The sequence below is a fragment of the Carcharodon carcharias genome, chromosome 15 (assembly GCF_017639515.1).
Source record: "Carcharodon carcharias isolate sCarCar2 chromosome 15, sCarCar2.pri, whole genome shotgun sequence".
Taxonomy (NCBI): domain Eukaryota; kingdom Metazoa; phylum Chordata; class Chondrichthyes; order Lamniformes; family Lamnidae; genus Carcharodon; species Carcharodon carcharias.
In genome coordinates this window covers 90,298,642-90,315,762 of record NC_054481.1, presented here as the reverse complement: position 1 = coordinate 90,315,762, position 17,121 = coordinate 90,298,642, and the positions used below count along the sequence as shown (strand labels likewise).

Sequence of the window (17,121 nt, the reverse complement as noted above, 5' to 3'; positions counted from 1 at the left end):
TGTCTAAGTCTCTTTCCTTCCTGCTTTTAGTAAAACAGGGCATCACCCAATTGTATAAATTGCTTCCAGACACTAGTGAAGGATAATTGTGGCCACAACAAAAGCTTCAATTTTAAAACTCCATTTAGGCGCAGAAGCCACATTTATAGATCTAAGTCTTATTGCCACTCTAATCTTGATAAGTTGGAGTGTAGCATCAGTTTCAGAATATAAGTGGTTGAAAGAAGGGCAAATTAGTATGCTGTCAGCACATTTGAAAGGTGGTAAATATCAGTACATGTGAGTACCTGAACAAGAAATGTACCTTCACTTATAAACAAGGCGTTTCTTCTATCCGCCTACACTCATTATATCCTGAAATGGATTTCCCCAGCAAATTCAGCTGAAGGGAGTTGAAGTGCTGAAGAGTCCCTAACCATTGACAAGCAAGGCAGTCAGAGCATAAATCTAACAGCAAAACCTATGTATGCAACCCTAATCAGCCCTATCTCTAAATGATATGCTTACCCCCAACAAACTAGACCCATAGAGTATCACATATTTGTTTTTCTAGGCTGACATTGACCCTTCTTTCAAATTTTCCCAACTCATTTTATGAGAAGTCTATGTGGAGATGGAATCTCGTGTCTATATTTTGCAATTTACTTTGGTCTCAAAAATCATTCTGGTATCAAAAATAAAACAAAAATGTTGGTGGTCAATCTGGAAGGAGGATCAATGGAAAGAAAGAAAAGCAAGTCTGGGCAGCTTGTCGGAAGACTAGTGCCAACCAAGGCTGTGTAAACAGCACCCTGTTTCAAAGCTGAGACAAACTGAAAGCAAATGTTTTTAGCTCAACAAGCAAGACATGTACACATGATCTAACATTATCTCAATTCACAAAGGTGAGTCTGACGTTAAGTGAATTGAGTTTTATTATTGCATCATGCTGTATGTTCACACTTGCAGTCTGTAAAATAAAACAGCTTAATGATTCATCGCTGCCCTCATCTCACTGTAATTTTCAAGCCAGTTGGAAAGATTGGTGAACATAGGGACAGGAATATGCCATTTAGCCCATTTTGATTCAGTTCTGCCATTCAATGAGATCATGGCTGGTCTGCAATGTAACTCCACATATCCATCTTCGCCCCATATCCCTTAATGCCTTGGGTTAACAAGAATCTATCACTCAGTTTTAAAGCTAATTGATTGAGCATCAATTGCAATTTTCAGAAGAGTGTTCCAAACTCCTCCCACCTTCTGTCTGTAGAAATGTTTCCTCATTTCATTCCTGAAACGCCTGGCTCTAATTTTTAGACCATGTCTCCTAGTTCTAGACTCCATAACCAGAAGTAGTTACTGCTTGAAAAATTTAGCCAAGCCACCCATTAATCTTGTAGAATTCAGGGAATACAACCCTAGTTTGTATAGTTTCTCCTTATAATGTAACATTTGGAGTTCATTTATAATTCTGGTAAATCTACACTATATTCCTTCCTACGGTGTGGTGCCCAGAACTGCTCACAGTACGTCAAGTGTGTCCTAACTAAGGCTTTGCATAGCTGAAACATGACTCTTACCCCTTGTACTCTGGTCTAGGTATTAAGGTCAGCATGCCATTAGCCTTTTTGATTATTTTCTGCACCAATTTGTGACGTTTTAATGATCTATATACTTGGACCCCCCCCCACCCCATCACCATTGTTTCTCACTGTTTGGAAAGTACCCTGTTCTATCCTTTTTAGGACCAAAGTCGACCTTACATTTGCCTACAATGAAATCCATTTGCCAGTTTTGCCCATCTATCACGAACTCTGTTATTTGTTTCCATCTACACTGCTTATAATGCTGCCTATCTTTGCATTATCAGCAAATTGAATATGAGACTCTCTCTTCAACTAGGTCGTTAATAAATATAGTCAATAGTTGAGACCCCAACACTGATGCTGTGGGACACCATTCATCACATCCTGAGAAGTAGATAAAAGCAGTGTGAAAGACGTGATTCAGTGTGAATCACAAGGGTTCTATTATTACATGCCGGGGCTCCACTATTGTAAGGTTAGATACTGGGAGGTATGAACGCACTCCTAAATTTAAGACACAGGGATGAACCTGAAAGAATATGTAATGCAGACACAAAATTTGTACAGGAGACAAAAATCCCATAATTTAAAATGTAATACATTAGTATTTGTTGCTATATAATTTCAACAGCATGTACGAAAACGTGTATGAGGGCATGTGGCTTCCATAGTCTTCGTGCTAATCCCTACATGGTCACTGCATATTTGATTCAATGCTGTGCCAGTGATCATCATTATTGTTATTCAGAAGGAACAAAAGAGAAAATGAAGGAAAAGGAAAAAAAACAAATAGAGTGTGTTTCAAATATAGTTACCAGCAATAAGTGACTGGATAATCTGTTCCAATGCCACTAATCATGGAATAAATGTAGGTCAGCGCAAACTCTTGCAGTTCATCACACAGTGTCACTACTTCACTTGAATCTACCCAAGGGCATAGCCAGGACCCCAGCTTAATGTTTCATCGGAAAGATGGCAGCTCTGACAATGAAACATTTCCTCAGTACTTCACTGAAGTGTCAACCTAATTATGTGCTTGAGTTTCAGAAAAGAGACTTGAACATACAACCCCTTGACTCAGAGCCAAAAGCACCACCTCTGAGCCTCAAAAGACTCCTCGAGAAATAATCTCCATTTCTTTCAACATAAGAACATCAATTTCTTTTTAAAAAACTCTTTTTAATAGTGAAGATCAATACTTGGAAGCATGAGTTAGTATATTTCTGTTCCCTTGTGGCGCATTGTCACAGGTAACACCAATTTATTTCACCCAACTTGAGTAATTCCATAGAACTTCTAAATTATATACCAACCAAATTGGACTCTCAAACCTAGCAGCTAAAACATTACAAGGACTTAGGAATTCTTTTATAGAGATGGTAGAGAGGATGAAATAGCATGTGCCAGCAGTACAGGTGTGGGCTATATCTAAAATTTTTCACTTCCGTGTTAAATCAATGTAATTGCCTTAATGGATCTCAACATAAAGTTCAAATACTGTTTCAAACCTGAGGATTACTTAGACAGTCCATTAACCTTATTGTAAGAACCCTAACTGCCAAACAGGAGGTCAAAGTTAAAATCTCAACACCAATCAACAGTCTCACCATTTTTCTCCAGCAGTTGCATTGGCTCACACCATAATCAAACTATTTACTTTTATTGGCACATGGTGGAGAGATGAGGGAAAAGATAAAAGGACCATGTTAATAGGACAATGTCCTCTTGAACTGTTGAAGCACATATTCTGCATAGGGCATTAATGGCATCATGGAGGTATCTTAAGCCTTGACATGCTCAATTTATGTTAGCTGTGATTGGGATCAATTTTTTGCTGGGTGGGAAGATGAGCTGCAAAACTGAACATTTTACCCATCTTGCTGAAATTATTCAATGCCTTTGTTTTAACACCACAATCCACACAGTTCTATGTGCTCCTGACTGAAATAATAATCTAAACAATCTACCTGAATTCCCCAGGGAATTGTGTTAATATTGTTCAGTTCAATTTTCATTAGGTCACACCTGGGATCGAAACATCTACAGCACAGAAACAGGTTGTTGCTAATTTGCCAACTCAAAGAGGGCTATTCGCTTCTTCCCATTTTCCTAAATTTTAATTTTCAAAGCAATTATGGATTTTGCTTCCACGATTAATTCTGCTATAGCATTTTATAGCGCCATGTCTCACTCCAAAGACTTCAGCCCATTGTCTGGGCTGACATTTCAATGCAGTACTAAGGATGTCTTTTGAATGTGACATTTAACAGAGGCCCTATCTGCCCAGATGGATGCAAAAGATTCTAATGCACTATTTACAAACCAGAGAGCAAGGGCTTTCTCCTCAGTATCCTGGTCAACATTTATCCCTCAACCAATTCCCAATACATATATCTATTGCTGTTGGTAGGACCTTGCTGTGTGCAAATTGGCTGTCATTTACGACAGTGACTTAGTTCATTAGCTATAAAGCACTTCAGGATATCCTGTGGTAGGAGAAGGTGCTCAATAAATGCAAGTCTTCTTTGTTTCTAAAACATGCCAATTTCTCCAGTTTCTTCTTACAATTAAAGCCCCTTATTCTTGTACTACCTTAGGGAATCTCTTCTTTACCCTCTCCATGTCCTTGACATGTTTCTAAACGTTCAGTCTGGCCACTTGCATCATTTAGCCCAAGTGCATAATGACGTGTATTCTAAAGCAGTTTGCTACAGAATTCTTCGGAATTCGAAATCAAAACTTTTTCAAACATGGCCTTCACTCCCTACACCCTCAATGTTAGGAAATCCATTGATCTGTGGGTTCCAGTGGAGTGTGTAACATTTCAGACGCAGCATGTTCCAAAGCTGTTACAGTGGTTCCCGCCTAGTAACAAGGGTGGGACCCGCTGTGAGGGTGTTGATAGGTTCCCCAGATCAGTTCAAGAGTCAGTGAAGAGCAGTTCAAGGATCAATCGGTTTTAGTCAGTGAGGAAGTCAGCTTTGGGGAAGCTAGCCAAGAAGTGTCACAGGCAAGACAGGGACACAGGCAGATGTTCCAGTTAAATTAAAGAAAGAGCTGCAGTTGATAGACTGTAAGCTATTGGGGCAAAGGATGGTATACCTTTGGGAGCAGAGGTGACTTTTGGAGAGAATTCCAAGGCAGGATCTTCAAAGGCAGAGATTGGAAACCCTCATGAGAAAGGCAAACTTTCAGTGAGATTGGCTGACTAACATCTGGGCGGATTCTTGAGAAATCAAAGGACTCTGTCTCAACTGTATCCATCATCTACTCTGTAGTGTGGCGTGTCCGGCCACAACTTGTCTGTGAATTCAGATGTACTTCATGTTAATTCTGAATGTTGGAGTATAAGATATAGATATATATATTGTAGATTGTTTTACTTTTCTAACTTTGTGAAGTTTATTATATTTGTTTAAATCCAAAACTTTATTCCAAAAGCAGCTGTCTTTAATCTCAATCTTTAACTACTCTAAACAAAACATTACTGGCCCCTAACTAGACCTCTCCCCACGACCCAAGGTCTGGCCAAGGATCGTGACAATTCTCATGAGTTGTGCAGCCTCCTTACAGCTCGCCCAAGTGTCCACCCATCCGCCCACTTCAGACTGAGCCTAGGTTGTAATCAGATGTAGGGACCCTGGCTGATTTTCCCTCCCTCAATTCAGAGGATGCCGGACCCAAATAATTTATTCCCGCCACAACCCAGCTGAGAGCAACCAATACAGCATGATGTTCTTTATTTTATCACAAGGTTATGATTTGTGCTTTAGGCCAATATGAGTCTTCAGAGCAGGATCAGGTTTTATAAACAGATTGAGCTCCCCCATAAATGCAAACCCTGCAGCGGTGCGGTAGCATACCATGAGGGTCTGACAGTTATTCCTCAACAATGGTATATCGTGTCATATTGTGTCTATTCTAATAGATAGTAAAACCACAAACCATGACAAGCTAAACTAATCAATTTGTTTATGAGAGTAAGAGACTTGCATAATATTAGATTTACACACTATATAAACTGATCATGCAACAGTCCAAAATCCTAGTCCTTTCTAATAATCTCTTACAGACATTACTTGAGAAACAACTTCAGAGCTCCTCCCAGCTACCTCACGTCGTAGAGGGATTACAAAATTAGGGACTTGAAAACCTTTGCAATGACCCTTAGATGTAAAGGCAGGACCGCTCAGTTTGTTTAATGATGACATCTATGTGTTATTGAAATTACATCTTGCCCAGCTCTTGCATAAGCTCACAGATGTTAACATTTGTCAGCAATTGAAACCTCACCTTTGAATAGAGACCAGTAGTTTCTCACAATATGCGTAATAGCTGTTATTTTGTATTCCATACAAGATCAGGCTCTACTCCTGAGCAACAATTTTTTGTCTTGTATTAAATGTTCCATTCATCTTGATCCTTTTTTAAAAAAATTCATTCACGGTATGTGGGTTGCACCAGCATTTATTGCCCATCCCTAGTTGCCCTTGAGAAGGTGGTAGTGAGCTGCCTTCTTGAACTGCTGCAGTCCATTTGGTGTGGGTACACCCACAGTGCTGTTAAGAAAGGAGTTCCAGGATTTTGACCCAGCAACAGTGAAGGAACGGTGATATATTTCCAAGTCAGGATGGTGAGTGACTTGGAGAGAAACTTCCAGGTGGTGGTGTTCCCATCTATCTGCTGCCCTCGTCCTTCTAGTTAGTAGTGGTCGTGGGTTTGGAATGCTGTTGAAGGAGCCTTGGTGAATTCCTGCAGTGCATCTACTAGTGATCCACTAACAATTTCAATGCCCTTAAGAATCCACCTACATCATCCTCTTCCTTGATCTGCCAAATTGAGCACACGCTGGTAATGTTCTTCCTTTCACTGTCTTGTGCGTACAGTGCCTCGCCAAGCTTATGTTTGAGCTCTTTCTTCTATTGCCAACTTATTCAGTTCACTTCACACTGGCTTCACCATGACACTGGCTTTAATTTTTTTGCATTCCTGTATGAGTCAATTCTAACTTTCTGGACCAGTTTTTCTAGGGTCTTGTACTCAATAATTGCTGTTTGCTTCTGGTAATTTAATCAAAAATTCAAAAAGGCAGTTTGCTTCGCAAGTGATCTTGACTCCTCTTTTGCTACCATTGTTACAATTGGCAGGGATGGGGAGATGGTTTAACCCTCAATACTTTTAAGGTGTTCAAAAACAAAAAAGCTAACTTCTAAAAGCAAACTAATTGTCTATGAGCCTGAACCTGCGGTCTTTATAGCTGCCATGATTGGGCTAGTATGGTGTAGCACGAGTACCTCTTAACCACAGGAGATTGCACTGGAAATCATGTTATAGGTCTATTTCAAAAGGTAGTAAACTGTCATGAAGTCAGACTGTTGTATTCAGACTAATAATAAAAGTTAAATATAATACAATTATAAATCACAGCAAGAAACAGAGCACAGTATTAACTTACTGTTAAACTGATTCCAAGTGTGTGTTCAAAATCCACAGTTCTTTCCAGTGGCCTCTGACATTGTAATCAATGTAACTCGCAAGATGACTCTATGGAGCCCTTCCATGGCATTGGCTTGGAACTGAAAACCACAGGTATCCTTTCTTTGATGCAACAGTCTCAAAGGCCACTTACAGATCGCTGAAAGCTTAGCTTTCCACCTCTCGCATAATGTAAACGCTATTAAACAATGTACATGAACATCTTTGATGGTGCTGCCATTTAAGATTAAATTAATTTATCTGTAGTTATGAAGATCAATTCTTGTGAGCAACTGGAATTATATCTTTGGAAAGGCAGCAGTTAGAATATGTATATTAAGGACCCATAGCAGAGTTTCAGCATCCCAACAAGCCCAAGAACCTGCTCTGTATTCTCAAAGGCAGCTGTGTTCCAGTCTTGTGCTTAAATTTTACTTCAACTTCTATTAAAGTTTGCTTAAAATTTTTTTTAGCTTAACCCAATGAATCACAGAAGGATTTTCTATCCCACTAGTTATCTACTCTAAGCCTGTACCCTTTCTTATTTTATACATTTGTCTATAGAATCACACTCAGTCTAAAAATTAAAAAAAACATGCAATCTAGAAAACTTTCAACAAGGTAGAAAATCAGAAATAAAAGGCAATTTACTTGTGCTTTACAAAAATGAAACTCTCCAGGTATGGTTTCAAATGTAAGATACATTTAACGTAACAGCATTTTGATATCTACTTAAGTTGTGTAAGCTGAAACACATGATCAGTCAATCTGATAATCTGTCTCCAACACAATCAATTATGCTTGCCCAAGTGGACAAAAAATATGAGGGAAGATCTGAGCATGTAAACTTCAAATTGTATCAGTTAAAATAGGTTGTGAACATCTTCTCATTGATTCACCAAAATGAGAACTTGGAACGTTTTCAGTGTCTGGGCCCAGTGTGATGAACATGGCATTTCTCACAGTGTCTGGCCATAGCACAATGGCGGTTACCTTTCTGATTAGATTCATTAAAAAAATTCAGCATAGCTCTAAAGAAATGCTTAGTTAATATAAATTTTAAATGATTATATTTCATATACAGAAAAATCTGTAAATTACAGAGACCTTAGGGACAGGCATCAGCTGAACATTATTCACAGGTGTCTGTTTTGCTCAGTGATCGTTTCTCAATAATCTTAAAGAGCCAGCTAAGATTACGATGAGCAAGTTAACAGCTACAATAAGGCTAAGAATCTCCTTCCCACACACCAGCAATCAGCTCTGCTCAATCGTTTTGCAGTCTAAATTCTTGTTTCGCTTCAAGCCACTCTTACTAAGAGCGGAGTGTTATTTCAGTAATAAGTAGAACTGAGAAATGCAGTTTGTCAGCAGTAGGGCAGTCACAGGACAACAGGGGAATGTGAAGGCAGGTTCTGACAGTATATAGAACAAATTGAGAACATTTAGGAGGAAAAACACGAGTCAAGTGTAGGAATGAAACTGCAGTTTTCTGGCTGAGCAGCAAGTCTGAGACTGACTGATAGCTGGGACTCTCAGCTAAGAGACAGACACCCAGGATAGCCATCCACCTTATAGCCTAAAGCCAAAAGCAAACTCATAGAAGCATATCTTTCACCAGAAGTTGAGGGAAGACGGTGACAGGGTCAAGGATAGAGGGGCTGTTGGTAGCAACTGGAAGAATGTACTGAAAAAGCGCCGTGCCAAAAATGGATGGCCATCTTGCTGTGTTTTCCTTGATTCATGAGGCTGGTGAGGTCAGTGCAAGTTGGCAGTAGGTTTTATGAAATAAGTGTTGTTTGTCGAATGGGGAGTTCTTTACTCATCATCTATAGCAGCAACTGCTCTATCCCTGCACCTGATGCAGTGCAAGCATTCAGTCCAGGTGATAGATTATGGAGGTTGGGTAAAGAACTCAATTCCACAAAGCCATTTCTTTCAAGAAATCTAATGCCACCTCGTGCTCACCTGCGCGTTTTAAGTTGTAAAAAGGCTTGCTGCGTTGAAGGCTGTTCGTAGCTCATAATTTGTGTGTTTGCGGTTTCAGAGTGCCTTTTGCAGATTTTATCTTGCAAGTTATTTGGGTGTCTCTGTTTTTTGCAAGTGTCTTTTTTGAGAGCATCCACATTGAGTCATAGAGGTCTACAGCCAGAAAAAGGCCCTTCGGCCCAGCGAGTCAGCACCGGTCAACCAAGTACCTAACTATTCTAATCCCATTTTCCAGCACTAGGCCCACAGCCTTGTATGCCATGGCATCGCAAGTGCACATCCAAATACTTCTTAAATGTTATGAGGGTTTCTGCCTCTACCTTCAAGGCAGTGAGTTCCAGATTCCTACCACTCTCTGGGTGAAAAAAATCTTCCTCACATCCCGTCACCTTAAATCTATGCCCCCTGGTTATTGATCCCTCCACCAAGGGGAAAAGTTCTTTCCTGTCTACCCATCTATGCCCCTCATAATTTTATACACCTCAATCATGTCCCCCCTCAATCTCCTCTACTCCAGGGAAAATAACCCCAGTCTATCCAATCTCTCCTCATAACTTAAACTCTCCAGCCCAGGCAACATCCTGGTAAATCTCCTCTGCACTCTCTCTAGTGCAATCACATCCTTCCTAATAATGCGGATTCCAGAACCGCATGCAATACTCTAAGCTGTGACCTAACCAGCGTGTTATACAGTTCCAGCATAACCTCCCTGCTCTTATATTCTATGCCTCGGCTAAGAAAGGCAAGTATCCCATTTGCCTTCTTGACCACCTTATCTACCAGTCCCACTACCTTAAGGGACTGGTGGCCATGCACACCAAGGTCCCTCGGATCCTCGGTACTTCCCAGGGTCCCACCATTCATCGTGTATTCCTGTGCCTTGTTTGTCCTGCCCAAGTGCATCACTTTACACTTATCCGGATTAAGTTCCATTTGCCACTGATCAGCCCATCTGACCAGCCCGTCTATATCCTTCTGTAATCTAAGGCCATCCTCCTCACAATTTACCACCCCACCAATTTTTGTGTCATCCGCGGACTTACTGATCAACCCTCCTACATTCAAGTCTAGATCGTTTATATATACCACAAACAGCAAGGGACCCAACGTTGATCCCTGTGGAACCCCTCCAAACACAGGCATCCAGTCACAAAAACACCTGTCGACCATCACCCTCTGCTTCCATATTTACCTATTAGATCACAAGCATTAGTTTAATCCGATGATAAGTATGATGTTAGTATAAATGTGTTTCACTGTATATGATAAATACTGTGTTACATTTTTGGGTCTTTTCTATTCTTCTTATCCAAAGTTTTTCAAATTCTTATATCTTACATGACGAATATGGGCAATTCCAACTCCCCATAGTCTTGCGTGTGTTTATCCTCATCAAGATATCAAATAACATATCAGGGAAACATAGCTGCTAATTATTTTTAGCTACTGTATTCATCCTATGTGTCACAGAATCACAGAAGAGTTACGGCGCAGGAGGAAGCCACCTGGCCCATCATGTCTGCACTGGTTCTCCGAATGCATAGGATTTCTTTCCAGTCTTGGAAATCAACAAGACACCAAATGAGATCTCATTTTAAGTTTAAAGCACCAACTAAGTTCAATTTATAATCGCACAAGCAACTATCCCAAAATAATTATATATTCTAGCTCGTGTGAACAAAGTAATGAATACACAATTCTACAAACCAAGCTAACCATTTGTTGGTAACTTTTAAATAATGTTCTTAAAATTTCTTTATATATGTATTGCTTCCTATTTCTACATATCATATCATATATTTTTATATATATTACTATATTGGGAGTCTAATTAATCTAAGTTGATTTTAAAATTCAAACCAATTTTTCTCTTTCAGGAGATTCAGATTGATTGGTTTCCTTCTCAGAATTTATGACATTCTTCTTTAATGTAAACAAAAAGTTGTCTAGATTTTTAATTTCCCACCACTTAAAAAGAAACTCTTTGTCAGATACAAGTGGAACCAGCCACTTAGTATTGTACCAGTCTCATATATTTCTCTCTTGCCTGTAACCAATGGAACTTTCAGACTTTTGGGATAGGCTTGGCTGAATATTCTGCCTTTTTTTTTTAATTCATTCACGGGATGTGGGTGTTGCTGGCTGAGCCATCTATTGGCGTTTATTGTCCATCCCTAGTTGCCCTTAAGAAGATGGTGGTAAGCTGCCTTCTTGAACCTCTGCAGTCCATGTGGTATAGGTACACTCACAGTGCTGTTAGGAAGGGAGTTCCAGGATTTTGACCCAGCTACAGTGAAGGAACAGGATGGTGTGTGACTTGGAGGGGAACTTCAGGTGGTGTTCCCATCTATCTGCTGTCCTTTCCTTCTAGGTGGTAGTGGTTGTGGGTTTGGAAGGTGCTGTCTAAGGAGAATTGGTGAATTCCTGCAGCGCATCTTGTAGATGGTACACACTGCTGCTACTGTGCGATGGTGGTGGAGGGAGTGAATGTTTGTGGATTTGGTGCCAATCAAATGGATTACTTTGTCCTGAACGGTGTCCAGCTTCTTCAATGTTGCAGGAGCTGCACTCATCTAGGCAAGTGGAGAGTATTCCATCACAGTCCTGACTTGTGCCTTGTAGATGGTGGACAGTTTTTGGGGAGTCAGGAGGTGAATTACTTGTCACACAATTCCTAGCCTCTGATCTGCTCTTGTAGCCACAGTAGTTATATGGCTAATCCAGTTCAGTTTCTGGTCAATGGTAACCCCCTGGATGCTGATAGTGAGGGATTCAGCGATGGCAATGCCACTGAACATCAAGGGGCGACAGTTGGATTCTTTCTTGTTGGAGATGGTCATTGCCTGACACTTGTGTGGTGCGAATGTTGCATGCCGCTCGTCAGCCCAAGCCTGAGTATTGTCCAGGTCTTGCTGCATTTGGACATGGACTGCTACAGTTACCTACGAGCTGCTAACCTCCTCACACAGTATAGCTAGAATTAAAATGAGAACCCCCAAACTAGAGAGATGAAAGATATTAAAGTAATGATAGGAGTAAGTCTATAGACCACCAAATAGTGAAAGGGAGGTGGAGGAAGAAATATATAGGGAATTGCGTAAAAAGGTAGAATAATAATCATGGGGTAGTTCAACTAGCTTGATATTAACTGGACAGAAGAGATATGTAAAGGGAATAAGGGAATGGAGTTCCGACAATGAGTACAGGACTCCTTCTGAACCCAATGGGGAATTGAACCAGATAAGAAAGTAAAAGTAGAGGAACATCTGGACAATAGTGACCAAAATATAAGCTTTATGATGATAGAGAAGGACATAAGTATGACAAAAATTAATTTAATACATTGGAGAAAAGCTGATTTTGAGGGGCAATGAATAGAACTTGGGGAAAATAAAATGGGCAACTATACTGACAAACAGCAATGGGAAACATTTCAAAAGGTATACAGAGTGCAGAAAAATATTCCACTAAAAGCAAAGAACAAATGAAACACTTTTAAGTCACAAAAAAGGAATGAAACCGACAGACCACCTTAGCATCGACCTAGGCACTGGAAATGACAATGGCAATCTCAGCCCTGTAGACCCTGCATAGTCCTCCTTACTAACATCAGGCTAGTGCCAAAATTGGGAGAGCTCTCTCACAGACTAGTCAAGCAACAACCTGACATAGTCATCCTCACGGAATCATACCTTACAGATAATGCCCCAGACACCACCATCACCACCCTTGGGTATGCCGTGTCCCACCGGACCGACAGGCCTAGTAGAGGTGGCGGCACAGTGGTATACAGTTGGGAGGGAGTTGCCCTAAGAGTCCTCAACATCGACTCTAAGCCCCACGAAATCTTATGGCATCAGGTTAAATATGAGCACGGAAGCCTCCTACTGATTACCACATACCACCCTCCCTCAGCTGGTGAATCAGTGCTCCTCCATGTTGAACACCACTTGGCGGAAGCACTGAGGGTGGCAAGGATGCAGAACGTACTCTGGGTGGGGACTTCAACATCCATCACCAAGAGTGACTTGGTAGCACCACTAATGACCGAGCTGACCGAGTCCTAAATGACATAGCTGCTGGACTGGGTGAGGAAGCCAACAAAAGGGAAAAACATACTTGACCTCATCCTCACCAATGTACCTGCAACAGATGCACCTGTCCATGACAGTATTGGTACGAGTGACCACCACATAATCATTGTGGAGACAAAGTCCCACCTTCACATTGAAGATACCTTCCATTGTGTTGTGTGGCACTACCACCGTGCTAAATGGGATAGATTTCAAACACATCTAGCAACACAAGACTGGGCACCCATGAGGCACTGTGGGCCATCAGGAGCAGAATTGTACTCGAACACAATCTGTAACCTCATGGCTCGGCATATCCTCCACTCTATCATTACCATCAAGCCAAGGGATCAATCCTGGTTCAATAAAGAATACAGGGGGGCATGCCAGGAGCAGTACCAGGCATACCTAAAAAAAATGAGGTGTCAACCTGGTGAAGCTATAACACAGGACTATTTACGTGCCAAACAGCATAAGAAGCAAGTGGTAGACAGAGCTAAGCAATCCCACAACCAACGGATCAGATCTAAACCCTGCAGTCTTGCAACATCCAGTTGTTGTGAATGGCGGAGAACAATTAAACAACTCACTGGAGGAGACTCCACAAATATCCCCATCCTCAATGATGGAGGAGCCCAGCATAGCAGTGCAAAAGATAAGGCTGAGCATACGCAACAATCTTCAGCCAGAAGTGCTGAGTGGAAGATCCATCTTGGCCTCCTCTGGAGATCCCCAGCATCGCAGATGCCAGTCTTCAGCCAATTCGATTCACTCCATGTGATATCAAGAAAGAGCTGAAGGCACTGGATACTGCAAAGGCTATGGGCCCAGACAATATTCCTGCATTAGTACTAAAGACTTCTGTTCCAGAAATTGCCGTGCCCCTAGCCAAGCTGTTCCAGTACAACTACAACACTGGCAGCTACCTGGCTATGTGGAAAATTGCCCAGGTATGTCCTATACAGAAAATGCAGGACAAATCCAACCCAGCCAATTACCGCCTCATCAGTCTACTCCTGATCGTCAGTAAAGTAATGGAAGGGGTCATCAACAGTGCTATCAAACGGCACTTCCTTAGCAACAACCTGCTCACTGATGCCCAGTTTGGGTTCTGCCAGGGCCACTCAGCTCCTGACCTCATGACAGCCTTGGTTCAAAAGTGGACAAAAGAGCTGAAATCCTGAGGTGAGACTAACTGCCCATCAAAGCCACATTTGACAGAGTGTTGCATCAAGGAGCCCTAGTAAAACTGGAGTCAATAGGAATCAGGGGAAAACGCTCCACTGGTTGAAGTCATACCTAGCACAAAGGAAGATAGTTGTGATTATTGGAGGTCAGTCATCTCAGCTCCAGGACATCACTGCAGGAGTTCCTTAGGGCAGTGTCCTTGGCCCAACCATCTTCAGTTGCTTCATCAATGACCTTCCTTCCATCAAAAAGTCAGAAGTGGGGATGTTCGCTGATGATTGCACAATGTTCAGCACCATTCACAACTCCTCAGATACTAAAGCAGTCCATGTTCAAATGCAGCAAGACCTGGACAACATCCAGGCTTGGGGTGACAAGTGGCAAGTAACATTCGTGCCACACAAGTGTCAAGCAATGACCATCTCCAACAAGAGAGAATCCAGCTATCGCATTACCATCACTGAATCCCCCCACTATCAACATCCTGGGGGTTACCATTGACCAGAAACTGAACTGGACTAACCATATAAATACTGTGGCTACAAAAGCAGGTCAGGGGCTAGGAATCGTGTGACAAATAACTCACCTCCTGACTCCCCATAGCCTGTCCACCATATACAAGGCATAAGTCAGGATTGTGATGGAATACTGTCCACTTGCCTAGATGAGTGCAGCTCCAACAACACTCAAGAAGCTTGACACCATCCAGGACAAAGCAACTTGCTTGATTGGTACCACATCCATTCCCTCCACCACCGATGCACAGTAGCAACAGTGTGTACCATCTACAAGATGCACTGCAGGAATTCACCAAGGCTCCTTAGACAGCTCCTTCCAAACCCATGACCACAGCCATCTAAAAGGACAAGGGCAGCAGGTACGTGGGAACACGACCACCTGGAAGTTCCCCTCCAAGTCACTTACCATCCTGACTTGGAAATGTATCACTGTTCCTTCACTGTCGCTGGGTCAAAATCCTAGAACTCCTTTCCTAACAGCACTGTGGGTGTACCTGCACTACATGGACTGCAGCGGTTCAAGAAGGCAATTCACCACCACCTTTTCGAGGACTACCAGGGATGAGCAATAAATGCCAGCGAAGCCCACATCCCAAGAATGAATTTTTTTAAAAGTGTGACTCCATGGATGAAACAAGACTCAAGAGAACAATCGAGGGTTAGGAAAGAGGCAGACATTAAGTACAGAGACATCAAAGGAGTGCATGATCAGGGAAAACATACAGGGATTAGGAGGGAAGTGAAAAAAAAAAATTAGGAAGGCAAAGAGGAACTATGAAATTAAATTATAACGGAGTGGTAATTTCACTGGGCCACTAATCCGGAGGCCCAGACTAATGCTCTGGGGACACAAGTTCAAATACCACCACAACAGCTGGTGAAATTTAAATTCAATTAATTAATAAAAATCTGGAAAGGTAGTCTCAGTAATGGTGCCATGAAACTATATTGTAAAAACCCACCTGGTTCACTCATGCCCTTTAGGGAAAGAAATCTGCCATCCTTACCTGTTGTGGCCTACATGTGACTCCAGACCCACAGCAATGACTGACATATTAACTGTCCTCTGTAATAGCACTCAGTTGTACCAAACTATTACAGAAAGGACTACAGCGGTTCAAGAAAGTGACTCATCGCCACCATCTCAAGGACAACTAGGGACGAACAACAAATGGTGGCCTTTCAGCGATGCCCACATCCCATGAAATAATAAATAAAAAGAAATATCAATAAAAAAAGGCAGGCTGTTAAAGGAATAGGACCATCAAGGGATAGATAGGATAATACCACAGGCAATCAAAGAGATGATAGAAATATTAAATAATTATTTTCTTTTGGTTATCTGTCAGGGAGATAGAATAGGTCGACATGACATTGAATGATGACTAACACGATAAGTGCATTTAAAATAAAATGGTTAATATATTGAATAATCGAAGAGGATAAAGCCCCTAATCTGAATGGATTGCATCCACACATTTTAAAATAATTTAGGGAAGAGACAGCAAAAACATTATTCATATTGAATAATTTGTTATTAAAAGATTAGAAGTGGGGTTGGCAGTTAATGAATTAATTCCCGTATTTAACAAGGGGCATAGAAGATGTCCAGGGAGTTACGGACCAGTCAGTGGTATGGAAATAATAGAATTCTTACTAAATGAGAGAACTGGAAAACATCCAGGAATGAGACTTGGAACAATGAATAGCCAGTATGGATTGGAAAAGGAAAATCTTGCTTGAATAACCTTGCTGAACTTTTTTGAGGAGATAACACAGAGAGCAGATAATGGTAATGCTGTAGATGTAATTTGTCTGGATTTTCAAAAGCCTTTGATAATAAGCTAATGAATAAGGTCAGAGAATGTGGAGTCAGGGGACAAGTGGCAGAACGTGGGAAGTGGAATTCCACAAAGATTAGTCCTGGGACCACTGCTGTTCACAATTTACTAAGCAGTACTTTGGAATCAAAAACATAATTTGTAAATTTGTGGATGGCACCATAATTGGGGGCAGGGGTCAAGGATATTCAAATTTTTACAGTTACATCAATTCAAGAACTAATTCAGAAAATTTCATAGTCCAAACACTTTTCTGAAAGTCTAGAAAATGTAGTTAGACAAAAAATTGATTTTCTTTATAAGGCTAGCCAATGTGATCGTTTATGGTATATACGATGAGCAAGCACAGCTGTTTCTGCCCGAAATAAATGTAGCACTTAAGACACAATAATTGGCAATTTCAAACTGGATGTTAATCCAAACAACTGATAGTTATTTCATTCATTCATAACTAGGGACTCTGATGTAT

At 41.1% G+C, this 17,121-nt stretch overlaps 1 protein-coding gene across 16 annotated transcripts in view; it reads right to left on the bottom strand.

Annotated features, from left to right (window-relative positions):
• Window positions 1-17,121, bottom strand: part of LOC121288721 (eukaryotic translation initiation factor 4 gamma 3-like) — a 331,740-nt gene that overhangs the window by 38,633 nt on the left and 275,986 nt on the right. The window lies entirely within an intron of this gene.